The sequence below is a fragment of the Eucalyptus grandis genome, chromosome 1, assembly GCF_016545825.1.
Source record: "Eucalyptus grandis isolate ANBG69807.140 chromosome 1, ASM1654582v1, whole genome shotgun sequence".
Classification (NCBI taxonomy): Eukaryota; Viridiplantae; Streptophyta; class Magnoliopsida; order Myrtales; family Myrtaceae; genus Eucalyptus; species Eucalyptus grandis.
The window spans coordinates 5,659,928-5,679,191 of record NC_052612.1 but is presented as its reverse complement, the minus strand read 5'-3'; the positions used below and the strand labels follow the sequence as shown (position 1 = coordinate 5,679,191).

The following is a 19,264-nucleotide window of genomic DNA, read 5'->3' as shown; positions in this document are numbered from 1 at the left end:
GACATGACACGACACGTCGACACATCATTTCTCAAAAATAAAAAATTCTAACACGTTGTATATTAAATGAATATTTTTATTTTTAATTAATTTGATAAAAAAAAAAAAAAGAGCCTACAATAAATTTACACTAATAATATTAATCAATTGACAAAAGTTATTGATGAAACTAATGATTAATAAAAAATTAGAATCAATTTATTTAAATAAATCTGTGATCTTCAACCATAATTTATCATCATTTAACATTTAGTACTTTTTTTAAAATTACTTTTTAATCTTATTTATTTATTTTTCTAATTAAAAAAATCCCGTCCACCACCCAACCCACCCCACCCCACCCAATTTATTTCTCTTTTCTTTCCCTCCCCACCACCTAACACCTGACAGACTGTCACAATAGTAATGATTTTTCCATTTTGTCTCTCTTTCTCTGAACTCAGGTTAATTACTCGAAAACTTCAACGTAGCCTAGCCTAGCACGAAACCACCTTATTTTATGCACGCACCAAACCTATTATGGATGATGTTTTCTCCTTGAGCTTTTGGGCCGGAACAATTATTCTTCACGAGTGTGAATCTATAACCAAGAAAAGATAAACCTTTAAAAAGGAGATGATAGCAGCTGCATGGATATGTTACTGTGGACAAATTTTATCAATTTTTTAATATGTTTTGCAATTTTTTCTTTCTTTTTCTTTTTTATTTATTTAAAAAAAAATTCTTTCTTTGCTGGTTGCCCAAACTCGGTGATGGCCGAACACCAACCACAAGCTACCATTAACCAAGGTTGTCCTCATCAACCTCAAGCGAGATCACCCTCCCTAGGATCTAGTGAGGGGCGACCTCATGACCTCAAGTAAGGCCAGACCTCGTTGGCCTTCAAAGAGGGTCAGTGTCAACCTTTCTATTCAAAGCAAAGAGACAAAAAAGACTCTGCATTACCCACCACGGTGGTGGCGTAGTGGTTTGAGCAAGGGACCTCTCACGAAAGGGCTTGAGTTCGAAACTCTGCGTCGTCGGTGTTTAAGTACCAGCCGGTCTTACCTGGAGCACGTGGGTGGTGGGGTCCTCACGTGTCTCCCCTGGGTTTACGCTGACCGCGAACGGCGGGTGGCGGCTCCCAGGGTCACCAAAAAAAAAAAAAAAAGACTCTGCATTTCTCCAAAAGGCTTGATCTCAACCTTGATTCTCCGTGGAAGAAGTCTTCTCACCTCATACCTGACCTCACTAAAGGCTAGTGATGGTTTGGCCTTGCTAGTTCGAGTGGGGTATCAACCTCAAAACTCTAAATTGGTATTGTTGTAATAAATTTACCACAAATTAATTATTTTGTCGCAAAAAACTTTAAATTGGTTTACCAATGATAAATTTATCCTCTATTAATTTTCGTTGAATTTTACTGTTAAATTATTAAGTTGGATGACATATAACGGTTGATGATGAGCATGTCAATTTTGGGTTTTACCCTCTATTTGTCACAAGTATACCAATTTGTGACTTTTTTTATAGTATTAATCCAATTTAATGGAAATTAGCATAAGGTAAAAATGTCATAAATGTACTGATTTAAAGTTTTTGTGGCAAGAACATTGGTTTGAGGTAACTTTGTTACATATGTATGAGTTTTGATTTTTCGTGTATTAACCCAAAATAAAATATCAATTAATTTTATCATGAAAATTTGACAAATGGAGTACAAAAGATAACAATTTTAAATAAGTAGTGATCCATTTTACATGAATGACTACTTTCAACACAAATTAACATGTTTAAACACAATTATATACCAAACTCGAAAAATGACACCGATTAAATGCACATAAATTTTATTATGAAATATGTCAAAATAAAGTGTTTTTCACTAATACGACTTGATATGAATACTAAAAGGTATCATACGTAGACGTGAAATAATATATATATATATATATATATATATATATATATATATATATATATATATATATATTGCAGATGGAGTATTTTGTATAAAATAAATAACAGATATGACATAATGTTTCTGGTAATCTTCTTCATCTCCCCAAGGATTTAGTCGATGCAATAAAACCAAAGACGACTCGTCTATCGATTAGATTCCTCAAAAATAGGGACCGCAAATGAAAATACTCTTAACGATAATGAATAGACCATAATCAGATTTTGCGTGTATATGAAAAAAATGAAATTCAGATCCAACTACATAAGTCAAAATGATGAATTGTATTTCTTATTTATTTGCGAAATATAAGTAGTTGAACTTATTCTAAAAAAATATTACAGTTGAACTTAGTTACTCCAGAGCTCTATCACAAGAAACTGCCAATGGAAAAGAAGAAGATCCTATCGGAAACACAAGCAAAAGAGACTATGCCAGTGGAAAAGGTACAACAAGTGACTTATTCGCGAGAAACTAGGACCACCTGTTTCCCGACATCGCGACCGGAAAACAGCCCAACTGGGGCTGCCGGACCGTTCTCGAGCCCTTGGAAGGTGTCTTCCACATATACTATCCTTACCTCTTTTATCTGAGGCAAAACCATATTCAGGAACTTTGGATAGAGATGATAATAATCGAGCACACTGAAACCTTCCATTCGAACCCGCTTCATGCTTATTTGAATCAGGTTAGGCACGCCTTCGGGCTGCTCAAGGTTGTACTGCGAGATCATTCCACATACCGCAATTCAACCTTGAAGCTTCATATTGAATAGCACTGCATCCAACGTCTTTCCCCCCGACATTTTCAAAGTAGATGTCGATGCCCTCAGGGAAGTACCTGAAAGATTTTAAGATGGAAACCGTCAACTCAATTCGGCTTCACGATCGTGTGCATATGTGTAACAGCAGTTGATTCGCTCAATCATCATTGGCGTGTTCCAGACGAACCTTTTCAATGCTGCATCCAGATTTGATTCTTCCTTGTAGTTGAAAGCTTCATCGAATCCGAGCTTGTTTTTCAGCAAGTCAACCTATATTGCAGAAGTAAAAGGGGAAATGAAGAGACTAGCTAACGAAGGGAGTACTTCTGCATTTATTTTAGCAGATTGATGAGGATATACATCCGACACGGCGATCATTGCGGATGCTAAACGTGTTTAGGAAACAAAATTAGTGCCATGTTAGACCGTTCCCTAAACAGTTGCCATTTGAGGAAATACGAGATGTTGGACGAATGTAAGAAGATTACCTTTTCTTTGCTGCCGGCGCTTCCAACAACATAGCAACCAAACAACTTCGCAAACTGGCCAGCAAGCTGACCGACTGCCCCTGATGCCGCGGATATAAAAACGGTCTCTCCTTTCTTAGCAGAGCATAACTCGAAAAACCCAGCATAGGCTCTCAGGCCCGGCATGCCTGCATAGTTCAGGTTTGCAGTAACTAGACTGAGTACCGAAGTTTTGCTAAAGCTAAAGAGTAAGAGCAATATGGCTAGGGCTAACTATCACGAAACAACGCTACTTATCCAGAAGAGAAGCTATCAAGAAATTCTTGACTTACATACTTGTTGCATAATTCAATCGACTAACAGTGCTGCAGAACTTGCAAAAGAAACTGTTGAAAGTGTGCATCGACAGGAAGACTTTGAGGGGGAAAAAACATAGTTCATTAACATTGAAAGAGCAAATGCGTTAGACGATCAAAGAGTGTACCCAAAAGACCGGTGTAGTAAGAGAGGGGAACATTGGTGTGTTCGATCTTAAAGCAAGTCTCTGGCGCGGGAAGTAGACTGTACTCCTCCCATCCGGTGAGGCCCCAAACCAAATCGCCTTTCTTGAACTTCGGATGCCCAGATTCCAGCACTCTCGCCACTCCAAATCTGGTAACAGGCTACATAGATGTGTTGACACGTTAACACACTTTAGCGAACACAAATTTCGAAGCGATTCATCAGAATCACAAGCGCAATGCTTTATGATCCTACGTAAACTCCGCTTATTACAGAGGCGTGCTTATTACAAAAATGCAACATATAACCAGCCCTGAAATTCTCTTTAGCCAGCCTGAGAATCAACAATCCGAGAACAGCAGCAAGCAAAAGCATGCAAAGTCAAATCGCTTAGAAACTAATGTAAAAACGACACAAATTTTCACTAGGGACAAAGCATTAATCAATCCCAAATCAAGTTCATCAGCCAAAGAATTCCATGTTTTCGTCATTCTTGTTTTCATCTCGAAACAACAAAAAAGGAAAAAAGAGTCGAGCTGGGCTCACCGAACCAGGTTGGAAGGAGGCAACATAGCTCTCAGCCGGGTCGGTGAGCTTCCGCATACGACCCCTCATGTAAGGATCGCAGGAGAGGTAGAGATTCTTCACCAGCACTCCCTCGGAGCCTTCGGCAACAGCTCTCGTCACATCAACGGTCGACTCGGTCACCTCCATGTCCGACTCCTTAGGCCTGCTTGTTCCTCATCCTTTCTTCTTCTCTTTACTTCTCTTTTCTTTTCTCTCGGTGGAATGAGCGAATGATCCAAGAAGCTAAAAACTTCAGGAGTTGCGGAAGTTCGCAGCGTCTCTATACGTAGGGATGGATTGATGTTTCTCAGGTGTGGTCGGGTGGAAATAGCAAGACTAGGACAAGGCGCCTCGTGCATGCTAGAACAGGCCGAAGTCTCGCAACAAGACTCGTGCACGACATCAATACTAGGTGAAGCAAGACGCCGACGACTCACGCATTAAGCAAACGACCAAGCGCAGCATGTCAACCCGCGAACATAAAACAAGATGTCATCAGCGACCTCTATGCGCCGCCGTTGTGTCCCCCTCTCTATCGTCTCGAAAAGTCATAGCTCGTGAAGATTGATTGGCTCCGGCCCTATAGCTCAAGGAGAGAATACAAAACGAGATGTTTTCGTGCTAGTCTAGAGTGCCGTGAATTTTTTTTTTTTGAGTAATTAGCCTAGGTCTAGAGATAGAGAGATGAAATGGAATAATTATGACATAAGTGTAGTGTGCGACTAAATTGAATTTAGATTATTGAAAATAGAGTGTTATTCCCTAAAAAAAAAAACCAACTTTAAATTTAATCTCAATTTTGTTGTAAACTTTTTGTTTTGAGTAAAAAAAATCACAAACTTTTAGGGAAAATACCAAAAAAGTCACAAACCTATTATATTGGTATCTTTTTAGTTATAAACCTTTCAATTAAACAAATTTAGTCATTAACTTTTTCACTTTACTAATTCAGTCCATTTGGGCAATCTGGGTTAGAAACTGCTAACGTAAATGTCGGCCATCCTCCATGGTACAACTAGTGTCGAGGTAAACTTTAAAAATATATATATTTTTATTAATTTGTCTTTTCGTTTTTCTTTTTTCTTTTTTTCCTTCTATTTTCCTTCTTTTATTTTTTTCTTTCCTTTCTCTTTTTTTTTCTTCCTTTTTCATTAGTTTCCTTCGCTAGTCACTAGCCTCTATGCTGGTCAGCCAAGGTCACCGGCTGCGGGTGAAGGTGAGGGCTAGACAAGGCCACGTATCGCCAAATCCGATGAGGGGACCATTCTTTTAGAATTTTAATTTATTATTGTTGTTGTTGTTGTTGTTGTTGTTATTGTTGTTGTTGTTGTTGTTGTTGGTGGTGGTGCTATTGCTGCTGCTGCTGTTGTTGTTGTTGTTATTGTTATTATTATTTATATTATTTCTTCTTCTTCTTTTTACCTTCCCTTCTTTCTCTAGTTCGTCGTCAAGCCTTGATGATGGTCGACAATTGGCCAATGATGAGGGCCGATGAGGTTGACCTTGGGAGAGGCTTGCCATCGCCAATGACCATTGGAGGCAAGCCGCCAAAGGTCAACAAGGTCAACCTTTCCGATCCTGGCCTCTCATCGATCGCCTACTAGAGAATGAAGGGAAGAAAAAAAAAAATAAAATAATAAATAAAAAAGATAAAAATTCAAAAAATATTAAATATTATTAAAAATTATCAACATCGTCTTTGGCTAGGCCACATAAGATGCCAGGTATTCATGTTAGCGGTTTTTGGCCTAAATTAGCCGGATGAATTCAATTAGCAAAATATGAAAAGGTTTAAGATTGAAATTATAAAAGTGCAAAAAATTTCTGACTTTTTTTTGATAAATTTCTCTTCCATGAGTAACATTTTTGGTATGTAATGAAATTGATGATTGATACTTTCTTCTTTAACTAATAGCTAGTAAAAGATCATAAAAGTCAGTTAAATCAAATTTAAAGAGGTTAGTAAGCGTTAACTTTGTCGGCAAAATCAGTCGAAACATCTAACTGCATTCCAGACGCTAAAATGGCCAAGGGCTGGCACGCCGCCACTCATTCTGCGCTACTGAGAACCAACTAGGAATGGCCGCAGTTCAATAACTTGGATAAGCAAAGCTTGAAAAAGGTGACGTATTCAGTTCGATAGGAGTTGAACGCGAAGTCGCTGTAGAGAGAGAGAGAGGGTGACGGACTCGGCGGCTGGGGACGGTGGAGACGGCCTCGGCGATTGGCGGCAGTCACTGCTACACGGCGTGAAGTGCAGCTGCGGTTGCCACGGAGTCACTGATCTACGGTGGCACCGATGGGGCTTCCAAGGCAGCGGTCGATGGTCGGTGGCGGAGGAGCGAAGGGCTTTGGCAGGAGCGTTTGGCGATTCCAATTTCACTCTATGCTTTCTGGGGGGAAATGTGGATTTTGAGAAAATGGAGGGGTGGAAAATCGGAAATATAAAGGGCGGTTAAATACAATGCATGAAAATTTGAGGAATTCTAAAATTTTACAGTAGAGAAACTAAAAGAATAAGATACCAATTAATTTTATCATGAAAAATTGAACACAAAAATAATAATTACGAATAAGTAGTCATCCCTTTTTATACGAATGGCAACTTTTAAGAGGAATTAACATGTTTTAACACAATTATGTAGCAAAGTTGAAAATCACACTAGTTAGACATACATATATTTCACAATTTAATTTAACCAACATATGATGTTTTTCAATGACAGGACTTGATAGAGATACTAAAACCAAACTATGATACGTAAATATGAATTCTCAATCATGTTTGCTCAATATGGAGATTTGTATACATTATTTGGACTTTTTTAACATACGATAATCCCGACATCATAATATCTTTTTAGCGATGGAGTAATTTGTACGAAATAAATAAATAAATAAATATATATATATAACGTAATGTTTCTAGTACAATGTAATGTTTCCAGTAATCTTCTTCATCTTAGTAAGGATTTAGTGGATGCAATAAAATCATAGACGACTTTAGTCCATCGATTAGAATCCTCAAAGTTAGGGGGCTAGAAATGAAAATACTCTAAAGATAATGAATAGACCATAATTGGATTTTGCATGTATTTAAAACCTCGAAATCATGGATCCAATGATATAAATCAAAATGATGGATCGTATTTTTATTTTTATTTTCATGAAACTTTTAACTAATAGTTGAAATTATTCTTAAAAATATAGTAGTAGAACTTAAATAAATGATTACAAGATAGTTTTTACTATACTGTAAAAATAACAAAAAATCAAATTACAAGTAATTGTAAATTATTATGAGGCCCCCACTCCTTGAAGAATTTGTACCTCACAACATTTTATTCTCACAGTAGTTCAAAAACAATTATGCTAGTAAAAACCTTAAACTTATAACTCCAGAGTTCTATCATAAGAGACTATGCTAGTGGAAAAGGTACAAAAAGTGACTCATTCGCGAGCAACCACGACCACCTGTTTCCCGACATTATGGCTGGAAAACAGCCCGACCAGGGCCGCCGGACCTCTCTCGAGCCCTTCGACGGTGTCTTCAATATATACAATCCTTCCCTCTTTAGTGCGAGGCAAAACCATCTCCAGGAACTTCGGGTAGAGATGATAATAATCAAACGCATTGAAAGCTTCCATTCGAACTCGCTTCACGATGAGTTGCATCAGGTTGTGCACGCCTTCGGGCTGCTCAAGGTTGTACTGCGAGATCATTCCACATACCACGATTCGACCATGAGTTTTCATGTTGAGTAGTGCCGCATCCAACGTCTTTCCCCCAACATTTTTGAAGTAGATGTCGATCCCCTCAGGGAAGTATCTGAAAGATTTCGAGATGGAAAACCGTCAGCTGGAGTCAGCTTCGCGCTCGTGCGCATACATGTAAGGTGGTTGATTCGCTCAATCGTCATTAGTGTGTTCCGAACTAACCTTTTCAGTGCTGCATCTAGATTTGATTCTTCCTTGTAGTTGAAAGCTTCGTCGAATCGAGCTTGTTCTTGACAAGTCGACCTATTTTGCGGAAGTGAAAGAGGAAATGAAGAGATTAGTTAACAAAGGGAGTACTTCTGCATTTATTTTAGCGGATTGATGAGGATATACATCCGACACGGCGATCCTTGCAGATGATAAATGTGATCAGAAAACCAAATTAGCGCCATGTCGGAGGGGGGATGTTCCCTAAACAACCGTCACTCGAGGAAATTCAATATGTCGGACAAATGTGAGAAGATTACCTTTTCTTTGCTGCCGGCACTGCCAACAACATAGCAACCTGTTGGGAATAACGGATCCCCGAAAACCGGATTCGACACTAAATTGAATCCCTAAAGTAATGCGGAAGACGAAGCCCGGGAAAATCACGTATCACCGATCGTAAAGCACACCACGGATTCAAGCGTACCTTGTTAGCCACAGATTAGACACCGACGCCGATAAGAGGAAGAGAATTTGGCCCTGTTTGATCTTGTTCGATCCGACGACGCCTTGAAGGGGAGAAAAAAGTGGCCCTGTGCTTACTGTTCTCTTTGGAGGGAGAGAGAGAGAGGAAAACGTACGTACCTTATGCCAAAAAGGTGCGTCCTCCCTCTCTCTCCTCCCTTTATATACGTGCCTCCAAAAATAGCAACGTACTCCTTCATCCATAGGCCCTAATCTCGTGGGCCGGGCTTTTAGGCCCAACATGGGCGGACGGGCCTTAAGCCCATTACATAAAACCATCATCTTCCACTCGCACATGGTGGGCTGAACAGGATTCTCTTTACCTCTCTTCAACATTCATACCGGTGAATAATCCGTGTGACCAGCATACTTTGAGAGCTCGTTGCCATACATCTATTAGGAATATATAGCAGCTCATAATGGGCATCACGCTCCGAGTAGATTTAGTATGCAGTACCCTAGATTGATTGATCACAAAGACAATCATAATTGGTTAACCGGTGAATACAAAAACTACAATGTGATTCTCCAAATTCGATCTTCCTCTTTCCTTCAAACTCTCAATTTCAGTTCAGCTTGCTTTTCTAAAAATGGCACATTAAATCGAATCAACTCATGACCATTGGCAACATCCTAAGATAGCAAACACTAAATAGAAATCTTGAGAATAAGTAAGAGTCATGAGAGGACTAAAAAATTGAGGAACTCTTTTCCTCAAGAGTCTCACACGACATAAAAAGTTGAGATCAAACTTTTGCCACTCCTATTGGTCGTCTTATGCATACGTAGTATGAAATACGTATTACGGTAATAACTCATTTCCCATGAAGCGTATCTACACCTTCAATACCGTACAGATGATAGTTCAGACATACCCGATGTCTAACTTGAGTTCACGTATCTATTCATTCACAAAATTTATCAGAACTCACATCTGGCATCATAGACAGATAAAGTAAAATATGTGAGGTATTTTACCTTCGGACATAGTAAGTATTATGTCCTCATCTTAACACCCAGTTAAGGTGACATACGTATTTTAAGCTTAAGCTCTCGATTATCACCTAGATAATAAGCTTAAAAACAGTCTCATCTCTATTTATCACACAGTAAATAGAGGCGATTACCCGTGTGAGTGGGCTAATCTTATATTTGTCCGACATACTTCCTCAACTTAAAATAATGCACTGAGCATTAAGATGCATAAAAATCAAACAAAGATTCATAGGCATTAATGATGAAAAATACAAATTCATCAAATGTGAACGCTTCAGGGAAATTACAATCCAGTACATCAGACTCTACGCAATCCTAGAGATTTCATATGGCCACAAAACACATCTCTAGGTATTGGCTTTGTCATAGGATATGCTACTATTCTATGCGTAGTATGTACTCTAAGTTCACATCTTTTCGTGCAATCATATCATTGACAAAAGTATACTTGGTATCTATATGTTTGGTCTTGCCATGATATTTTGGATCTTTGGTGTACGCTTTTGCTGCTTGGTTATCACAGTTAACCAACAATGAATCTGCAGCACTTCAAATAACACCTAAATGATCCAATAATCTCTTAAGCCAAACATCTTCTTTTATTGCTGCTGATAATGCCACAAACTCAGTTTCCATCGTGGACAAGGCTATACACTTTCATTTCTTACTGCTCCAACATATGGTGCCATTATTCGGTAAGAAAACAAATCCAGAGGTAGATTTTCTTTTATTTAAATCTCATCTCCAATCAGCATCAGAATAGCCCTTGAGTTGCAGATCCTTTCCATAATAACTCAACGTATAATTAGCAGTCCCCTTTAGATACCTTAGTATTCATTTAACGGCTTTCCAACGTGCTTGACCTGGATTGGATTGGTATCTACTCACCATTCCAACTGCATAGCATATGCCAGATCTTGTACACATCATAGCGTACATCAAGCTCCCAACAGCACTAGCATAAGGAACATATTTCGTTTGTTCCTTCTCTTGTGGAGTCCTTGGACACTGGTCTATGGCTCAATCCTTCACCTTTTGCAATAGGAGTGTCTATGGGTTTAAAATCCCATATCCTTCAATTCAAAATTAGAAGACAACCAACTTTTGACAGTATTGACAAGCTCCATATTGTATCCGGCAATTAGTATATCATCAACATATAATGATATGATCACAAATAGATCTTTGGATCTTTTGATATATATACAATGATCCTCATCTATCATTGTGAAATCATATGCCATTATGTCATTATGAAATCGTATATACCATTGTCTTGACGACTGCTTAAGGTCATATATCGACCCCCAAAGTCGACATACCTTTTTTTCTTGGCCTTTCACAATGAAACCAGCAGGTTGTTCCATATATGTTCCTTCCTCTAATTCTCCATTGAAGAAAGCAGTCTTTACATCCATTTGATGTAACTCAAGATCCATACTAGCCACTATTGCCAGAATTATACGAATCGAGGTAAATCTCACTACAGGAGAAAATGTATCTTCATAATCAATTCCTTCGTTGATTATGCCCCCTTCGCCACAAGGCGAGCCTTATGCCTTTCTATCGAGCCATCAGCCTTTCGCTTTATTTTGAGAACCCACTTGTTCCCAATAGCTCTGCGTCCTTTTGGAAGATCAACCAGTTCTCAGACTTGGTTTGACTTCATTGACTCCATCTCCTTTTTCATTGCATAAATCCATTTTTCCTTACTAGGGCATTTCATAGCCTCATTAATATTTCTTAGCTCATCCTTATCTCGTGGAGCAATTATAAAAGTTTCCCCTTCAATGTTAAAACGTCGACGAGGAATACTTTGGCGACTTGTTCGCTATATGGGAGATTGTACACTTAGCACATTATTCCCCATTATGCTCCCACTCGGATTAGATAATGACGATATCATCTCATCATGTGGTTGTAATTGAGAATGAGTTGAATTCAATTCATCACTTCTCATATTACTCCTACTTGGACGAACTCCACTAATATCATTATCTTGATCCAAGGTTTCAAATGGGGAGTAATCTTCCCCTATTTCGCCATTCTTAGGAAATTCATCCACTAAGAATGTGACATCCTATGATTCAAATTCAATTATACTCCCACTTTCCCGCTCACCTATGAACACATACCCTTTTGAGTGTTCGGAGTATCTCATTAAAATACTCATCTTTCCTTTGGAACCCAATTTCCCAAATTTGTGAGAGAACTCATGAGTATAGGCAGCACAACCCCATGGCTTAAGAAAACTTAAGTCCGGTATCTACCTATCCATAACTTATATGGAGTGGAAGTAACTGATTTGGAAGGCACCCGGTTAAGTATATAGGCAGTAGTTAATAACGCATCACTCCAAAAAGTAATAGGTAAGTTAGCATGCACTATCATGGACTTAACCATTTCCAGTAGGGTTCTGTTTCTTCTCTTCCACAACACCATTTTGTTGAGGAGTATATGGAATAGACAACTGTCTTTCTATTCCTTTTTCATCACATAATTTTCTGAACTCATCATATAAATATTCTCGATCTCGATCGGATCTTAATGTTTTTATTTTCTTGTCTAATTGATTTCTACCAAGTTCACAAATCTTTTGAAACAACATAATACTTCAGATTTATGAGAAATCAAATAGACATATCCGAATCAAGTATTATCATCTATAAAAGTGATGAAATAAACAGCCCCATGCATTCTTCTCACAGTCATTGAACCACGGACGTCGAGAATGGATTAAATGCAGAGGAAATTCAGCTCTTTTACCTTTTCCAAATGGTTTCCTTGTCGTTTTCCCTACTAGGCAATGCTCACATATTGGCAAATCGACTTTTTCAATGTTGCCCAACAAGCTTTCTTTGGCTAGTCTATTCATATGTTGTTGGCCAATATGACCAAGTCTAGCATGCCACACATTCACATCATTATCATATGAAGTAGAAGACGTGAAACAAGGGAATAACAAATATTGACATCACCACAGTCAACATTTAGTACAATTAAAACCATCTAGAAAGTGACCACAACTATAGTAGTTTGTATCCAAATACAAGTCTACATCGCTATTATGGAAGTTCACACATAAACCAAACTTAACCAACACCAAAACAGACACTTAAATTTCGACGAATCTCCGGAGCATATAGATTATCATATAGGAACAAGGTGCGTCCATCACGCATGTTCAATTGGCATGTGCCAATCCCTTTAACTTCATCTATGGAGTTATATCCCGCATAGATCCACTTAGTTTTAGTTGGTACTCGTCGGAATTCCACGAAGGATCCTTTATCCTTCGCTACATCGTCTGTTGCTCCTGAATTTACAATCCACAAAGGATTGGATTTAGCCAATAATACAGAACTTGACACATAAGCAAAGTTCTCAAATGTACAAGAGGTGTATACCTTCTTTGGCTCACGACAGTCGCAAGCATAGTGACCTCTCTTGTCACAATTGTAACACCTCACCCTTGACATTTTCTTCACTTGAGGACGTTTTCCTCTCTTGTGTTGGTTAACTATTGATCTCTTGCAATAAGGACTTGATCCTTTGCATTCCCACATATTGAACGAATCAATACGTTTGCGCTTAGAACTCAAAGCCCTTTCTGAGCTAGAACTAGCATTGCAAATATCTATTTTCGGCTCACATGCCGTCAAGTGGTCCTCTACCAGCTCAAGGTGGCGCACAGCATCCTCAAGATCTTCCATAACATGGTCAAGAGCTTCTAGTGCTTCTTGCTTTTCCAGCACATATTGAATCTTCATATTCAATATTTCACAATTGTTGTCGTTCACATCGGCAATTACGTTCTTAGTTCTTTGAAACCATCAATCGAACACATCGGACATATATGCACGAATAATTAATGCTTATCATTTATGCATCCACTTTGCACAGACCCATCATATCAATGAATAATTTTAAGTAAGGTTTCAGAATCAAAAGGTCACTATGTTTCCAATCATCCTCCAAAATCCTAACTCAAAATTATTATTAATATAATTGTCATATGCAAAATAAATTCTATGAAGTTACAAAAACTTCTATAACTACCTGACTAACTACCCACAACAATCGGTAATAACGAAAGCAACGGATAATCGACATCCAATAAAACAATAATGCTTTCACATAATACAACTATACATTACACTAAGCAATATATGCAGAGAAACATCAACATGGAAAGAGATATTTACATCCATAAAACATCTCATAATTAATCTAAGAAATAAATAGGGAATGTCCCTTCTAATCTATCAGTCAAAACATCTGAGAAAACTGAAGGCACATTTGCCAACCATGGAAAAACTTTTGGAGAGATTTCATGTCGCCACCAAGGCGCATTCACTCTGCGCCATGTAGCGCTCAATCTAAGGGTTGAAGTTTTGGCCAACTCAATCCTATAGTACTCTCTTACAAAAGCTTCCACCAGCCTCCTATAACCCGGGACCACATTGACCTCCCATAGCCGATCTAACACTGCTTGCCATTCAGGTGGAAGAGTGTTCATCAAAGACAGCACCTTCTCAAAATCCGGCATAAGATAACAATTTCAGATGATTTCTTGTATCATCTGATTGACCATGACCACATATGATACTAAATCACCGTCATGCCACCGATAATTAGCTAAATCTGACATCAGCCTTTTAAGTCTTGCATCTCCCTCATCCGTTCTCGGGATTGCAGGTATCCGTGCATAATGCATCATAGTCCTTGCAACAAATGTAGAACTAAGAATGGGTTACTCATAATCCATAATTTACATAAGGGAAAATACATAATTTTCCAAAAATTCATGCAACAAATGCAGAATAAATAATGGGTTACATATAAACCACATAGGCATACATGAAAAAGAAACAATTTTTTTCCGGGTCAACGGTCAACGGTCGTCGGTCAACGGTCGGTCAACGGTCAACGGCCGGCGGTCGTCAGGCGGCGGGTCGGACCAGTTGGACCGGTTAGGCCGGTCGGACCGGTCGGGCAGTCGGACGAACCGACCGCACGTGCGGCTGGGCGATGTCACGCGGGCGTCATCCCGGCACGTGCCGCGCACGTGCAGTGTCCGCGGTTCGGGTCGGGTCGGGTCGCCGGTCGGGTTGCCGGCCGGTGACCGAACCAACCGCGTCAGCGATGAGCGTCATCGATGCGTCATCCCAGTGGTTACCGACGGCCCAGGTGGCGTCGGCTGCAGCGTCGATCCGTCGGCCAGCGCGTGCCGGTTCGCCCGGCCAGGCCAGCGCACGTGCGGTTCGCCGACCGGCGCGTGTCGCGCACCTGCGGGCGAGCCAGCGGGGGCGCATTGTGCCCATGCGCAACGCCTTCGGCCGCGCGTGTGGGCGCGTGCGGCGTCTCCCGACGGCGCATGACATGTCGTCGGACTCGTCTCGACGAGCCCTCTCACCCTGTGCCTTCAGAAATTTATTCCGACTTATGAAAACTCAGAAAAATGGATGAACATGGGGTTCTCGAGTGTCGGGATTTCTCGCCCGATCCGTACGGCCGAATTATTTTCGCGAAAAATCAATCAAAAAACATGAAAAAGGGTCGGGAAAACGTCAACTAGGGCTCGATACCAATGTTGGGAATAACGGATCCCCGAAAATCGGATTCGACACTAAATCGAACCCCTAAAGTAATGCGGAAGACGAAGCCGGGAAAATCACGTATCACCGATCGTAAAGCACACCACGGTTCGAGCGTACCTTGTTAGCCACGAGATTAGACACCGACGCCGATAAGAGGAAGAGAATTTGGCCATGTTCGATCATGTTCGATCCGACGACGCCTTAAGGGGAGAAAACAGTGGCCTTGTGCTTACCGTTCTTTTTGGAGGGAGAGAGAGAGAGAGGAAAACGTACGTACCTTATGCCAAAAAGGTGCGTCCTCCCTCTCTCTCCTCCCTTTATATACGTGCCTCCAAAAATAGCAACGTATCCCTTCATCCATGGGCCCTAATCTCGTGGGCCGGGCTTTTAGGCCCAACATGGGCGGACGGGCCTTAAGCCCATTACATAAAACCATCACAACCGAACAACTTCGCAAGCTGGCCAACAAGCTGACCAACCGCCCCTGATGTGGCTGATATAAAAACAGTTTCTCCTTTCTTAGGAGAGCATAACTCAATAAACCCGGCATAAGCAGCCGGGCTGGCATGCAAAGTTCAGGTTTGTAGAAACTAGGCGAGTGCCAAAATTTTGCCAAAGCTAAAAAAAAAGGAGCGCTACGGCTATGGCTAACTATCACGAGACAACGTTACTTATCCGAAGAGAAGCTATCAAGAAGTTCTGAATTACACACTCGTTGCATAATTCAATCAACTACGGTGTGCATCAACGGGGAAGACTTGGAGTGAAAAATATAGTTCATTAACATTGAAGGAGCAGATACGTTAGATGATTGAAGAGTGTACCCAAAAGACCGGTGTAGTAAGAGAGGAACATCGGTGTGTTCGATCTTAAAGCAAGTCTCGGCGCTGGAAGTAGGCGTACTCCTCCCATCTGTGAGGCCCCAAACCAAATCGCCTTTCTTGAAATTCGGATGCCCGGATTCCGGGACTCTCGCCACTCCAAGTCCAGTGGCAGGCTGCACGAGATGTGTTGACACATGGTAACGCATTTGGCGAACATGAACTTCGAATCAATTCATCATAATCACAAGCACAATGGTTCGAGCCGTGTTCAATGTTGTTTCATTTCAAACAATGATGTACTTCTTTGTTCTATACCTGTGAAAACTACTTTCATCGGTCATCATCCTAACACGGTGAATGGAAGCGATGAAAGCAAGCCGTGTTGGTTTGTTAAATGTGATTTTATCGGCAGCCCAATTGCAAAACGTGAAAGCTTCTCTACCTACGAGCATAAACTCGGTTCTTTGAATTCACCAAATCCTCCAACACATTTTTCAGGAACTATTGGGACACAATTAGAGCAATGGTTATGCTTTCAAAGACTCCTTGAATCGGGTCGTACCTCAGAGATCACAAGAACTCAACCCATAAACAAGAATAGGATATAAAGAAAGAATCAATCGTTTGATAGAATCACGGTTGTGACAAAAATACAACGTATAACCAGTCTGAAATACTATTTAGCCAGCACGAGAATCAACAATCCAAGAACATTAGCAAGCAAAAGCATGCAAAGTCAAATTCTCGAAACCAATGTAAAACGACACAAATTTTCACAAGGAACGAAAAGAAAAAAAAGAGTTGAGCCGGGTCACCGAACCAGGTTGGAAGGAGGGTGTTGGGAATAACTGATCCCCGAAAAGCGAATTCGACACTAAATCGAACCCCTAAATCAATGTGGAAGACGAAGCCTGTGAATAACACGTATCACCGATCCTAAAGCACACCACGGATTCGAGCGTACCTTGTTAGCCACAGATTAGACACCGACGCCGATAAGAGGAAGAGAATTTGTCCCTTGTTCGATCCGATGACGCCTTGAAGGGAAGACAGTGTCGCCGTTTGTTTACTGTTCCTTTTTGGAGGGAGAGAGGGAGAGTAAAACGTACATACCTTTTCTGTTTTCAACAAAACGGTGTCATCTCTCTCTCTCTCTCTCCTCCCTTTTATACCTTCCCCCATCCACAGGCCCTATTCCCGTGGGCCGGGCCTTTTGGGCCCAGCATGGGCGGACGGGCCTTAAGCCCATCACCAATCAAAACCATCAGAGGGGATATAGCTCTCAGCCGGGTCGGTGAGCTTCCGCATACGGCCCCTCATGTAAGGATCACAGGAGAGGTAGAGATTCTTCACCAGCACGAGAGGTAGAGATTCTTCACCAGCACTCCCCTAGAGCCTTCGGCGAGAGCACTCGTCAGTTCAATGGTCGACTCCGTCACCTCCATGTCTGACTCTTTGGGGAAGGCTCCTTTCGCAACAAAGTCCCTGAATATCACCTGCTTGTTCCTCATCCTTTCTTCTCTTTGCTTCTCTCTCCTCTCAACGGAATGCGCGAAAGATCCAACAAAGCTAAAAACTCAGGAGAGGTGCGGGGCTTTGGAGCATCTCTATATGCAGAGATGGAGTGATGTTTCTCAGCTGTGATGGGTGGAAATACCAAGACCCACTAGAACGGTATTGGCAATATTAGCGAGATTTGCTCTTCTATTCAAGGAAAGGATAGATTATGGGCAAATTTTCCTATTTTTAAAATTTCCCTTTTTTGTTGCGGTGAATCTTGTGTTCAAATTGCAGAAAAATGTTATGACAAAAATAAGAGTCGAGAGTTTGTCTGAGGACGTAGGCACATTGCTGAACCTTATAATCTTTGTATTCTTTTCGATTGCCTTACTAAAATTCAACAACAGACAAGTCTCGCAACAAGAATCGCACACGGCAATTTTTTAATATTTTTTCAATTTTTTTATTATCTTTATATTTTTTTCGTTTTCATTTATTATTTTAAAATTTCATTTCTTTACTAGTTGCCCGGCCTTGATGATGGCCGACCACCAACCACAAGCTACAATTAGCAAAGGTCACTCTCGTCGCCTTAGGCAAGGTCACCCTCACTAAGATCTAGCGAGGGGCGACCCCGTGACCTCAAGCAAGGCCAACCCTCGTTGGCCTTCGGGGAGTGTTAATCTTGATTCAAAGCAAAGAGACAAAAATACTCTGCATTTCTCCAAAAAGGCTTGATCTCAACCTTAATTCTAGGTGGAAGAAGCCTTAAAAGAAGTCTTCTTGCCTTAGACTTGACCTCACTAAAGGCCAATGATGGTTGGCCTTGCTAGCTTCAAGTGGGGTACCAACCCGAAAAACTCTAAATTGGTACGGTGTAATAAATTTACTCTAAATATTTTTTTTGTCACAGAAAAATCCAAATTAGTTCACTAATGATAAATTTATCATCTATTAGTTTCCGCTAAATTTTACTGTTAAATTGTTAAGTTGGATGATACATAATAGTTGACGATAAAATTGTCAATTTGGGTTTGACCATTCATTTGACACAAGTGTACCGGTTTGTGATTTTTTATAGTATTAATTCAATTTAACGGAAACTAACATAAGATAAAATTATCATAAATGTACCGGTCTATAGTTTTTTGGTGGCAAGAGCATTAGTTTGAAGTAAATTTATCACATATATACAAGTTTGGAGTTTTCATGTATTAACCCAAAATAAAATGCCAATTAATTTTATCATGAAAATTTGACAAATGGGGTACAAAAAATCATAATTATAATAAGCAGTAATCCTTTTTACACGAATGACTACTTTTAACATGAATTAACACGTTAAGCATAATTACATACCAAACTCGAAAATGACATTGATTAAACGTTCATAAATTTTATAATGAAATATGTCAAAATAAAGTGTTTTTCAATAGCGCGACTTGACACGAATACTAAAATCAATGTATGATACGTAAACATGAAAATAATATATATATATTACGGGTGGAGTAATTTGTATGAAATAAATAATTAGATATGACGCAATGTTTCCTTTTATTTTATTTTATTTTTATTTTTTGGGATGACACTCACGTATAACCCCACTTAATCAAGGTGATACCATTTCACGGTAACTTGACGATAATCCATACCTC

At 40.0% G+C, this 19,264-nt stretch overlaps 2 pseudogenes; both read right to left on the bottom strand.

Moving 5' to 3' along the window:
- Positions 1-2,302: 2,302 nt before the first annotated feature.
- LOC120294951 lies at positions 2,303-5,771 on the bottom strand (annotated as a pseudogene).
- Positions 5,772-7,687: 1,916 nt separating this feature from the next.
- Positions 7,688-17,724, bottom strand: LOC120294949 (annotated as a pseudogene).
- Between the last annotated feature and the right edge of the window lie 1,540 nt (positions 17,725-19,264).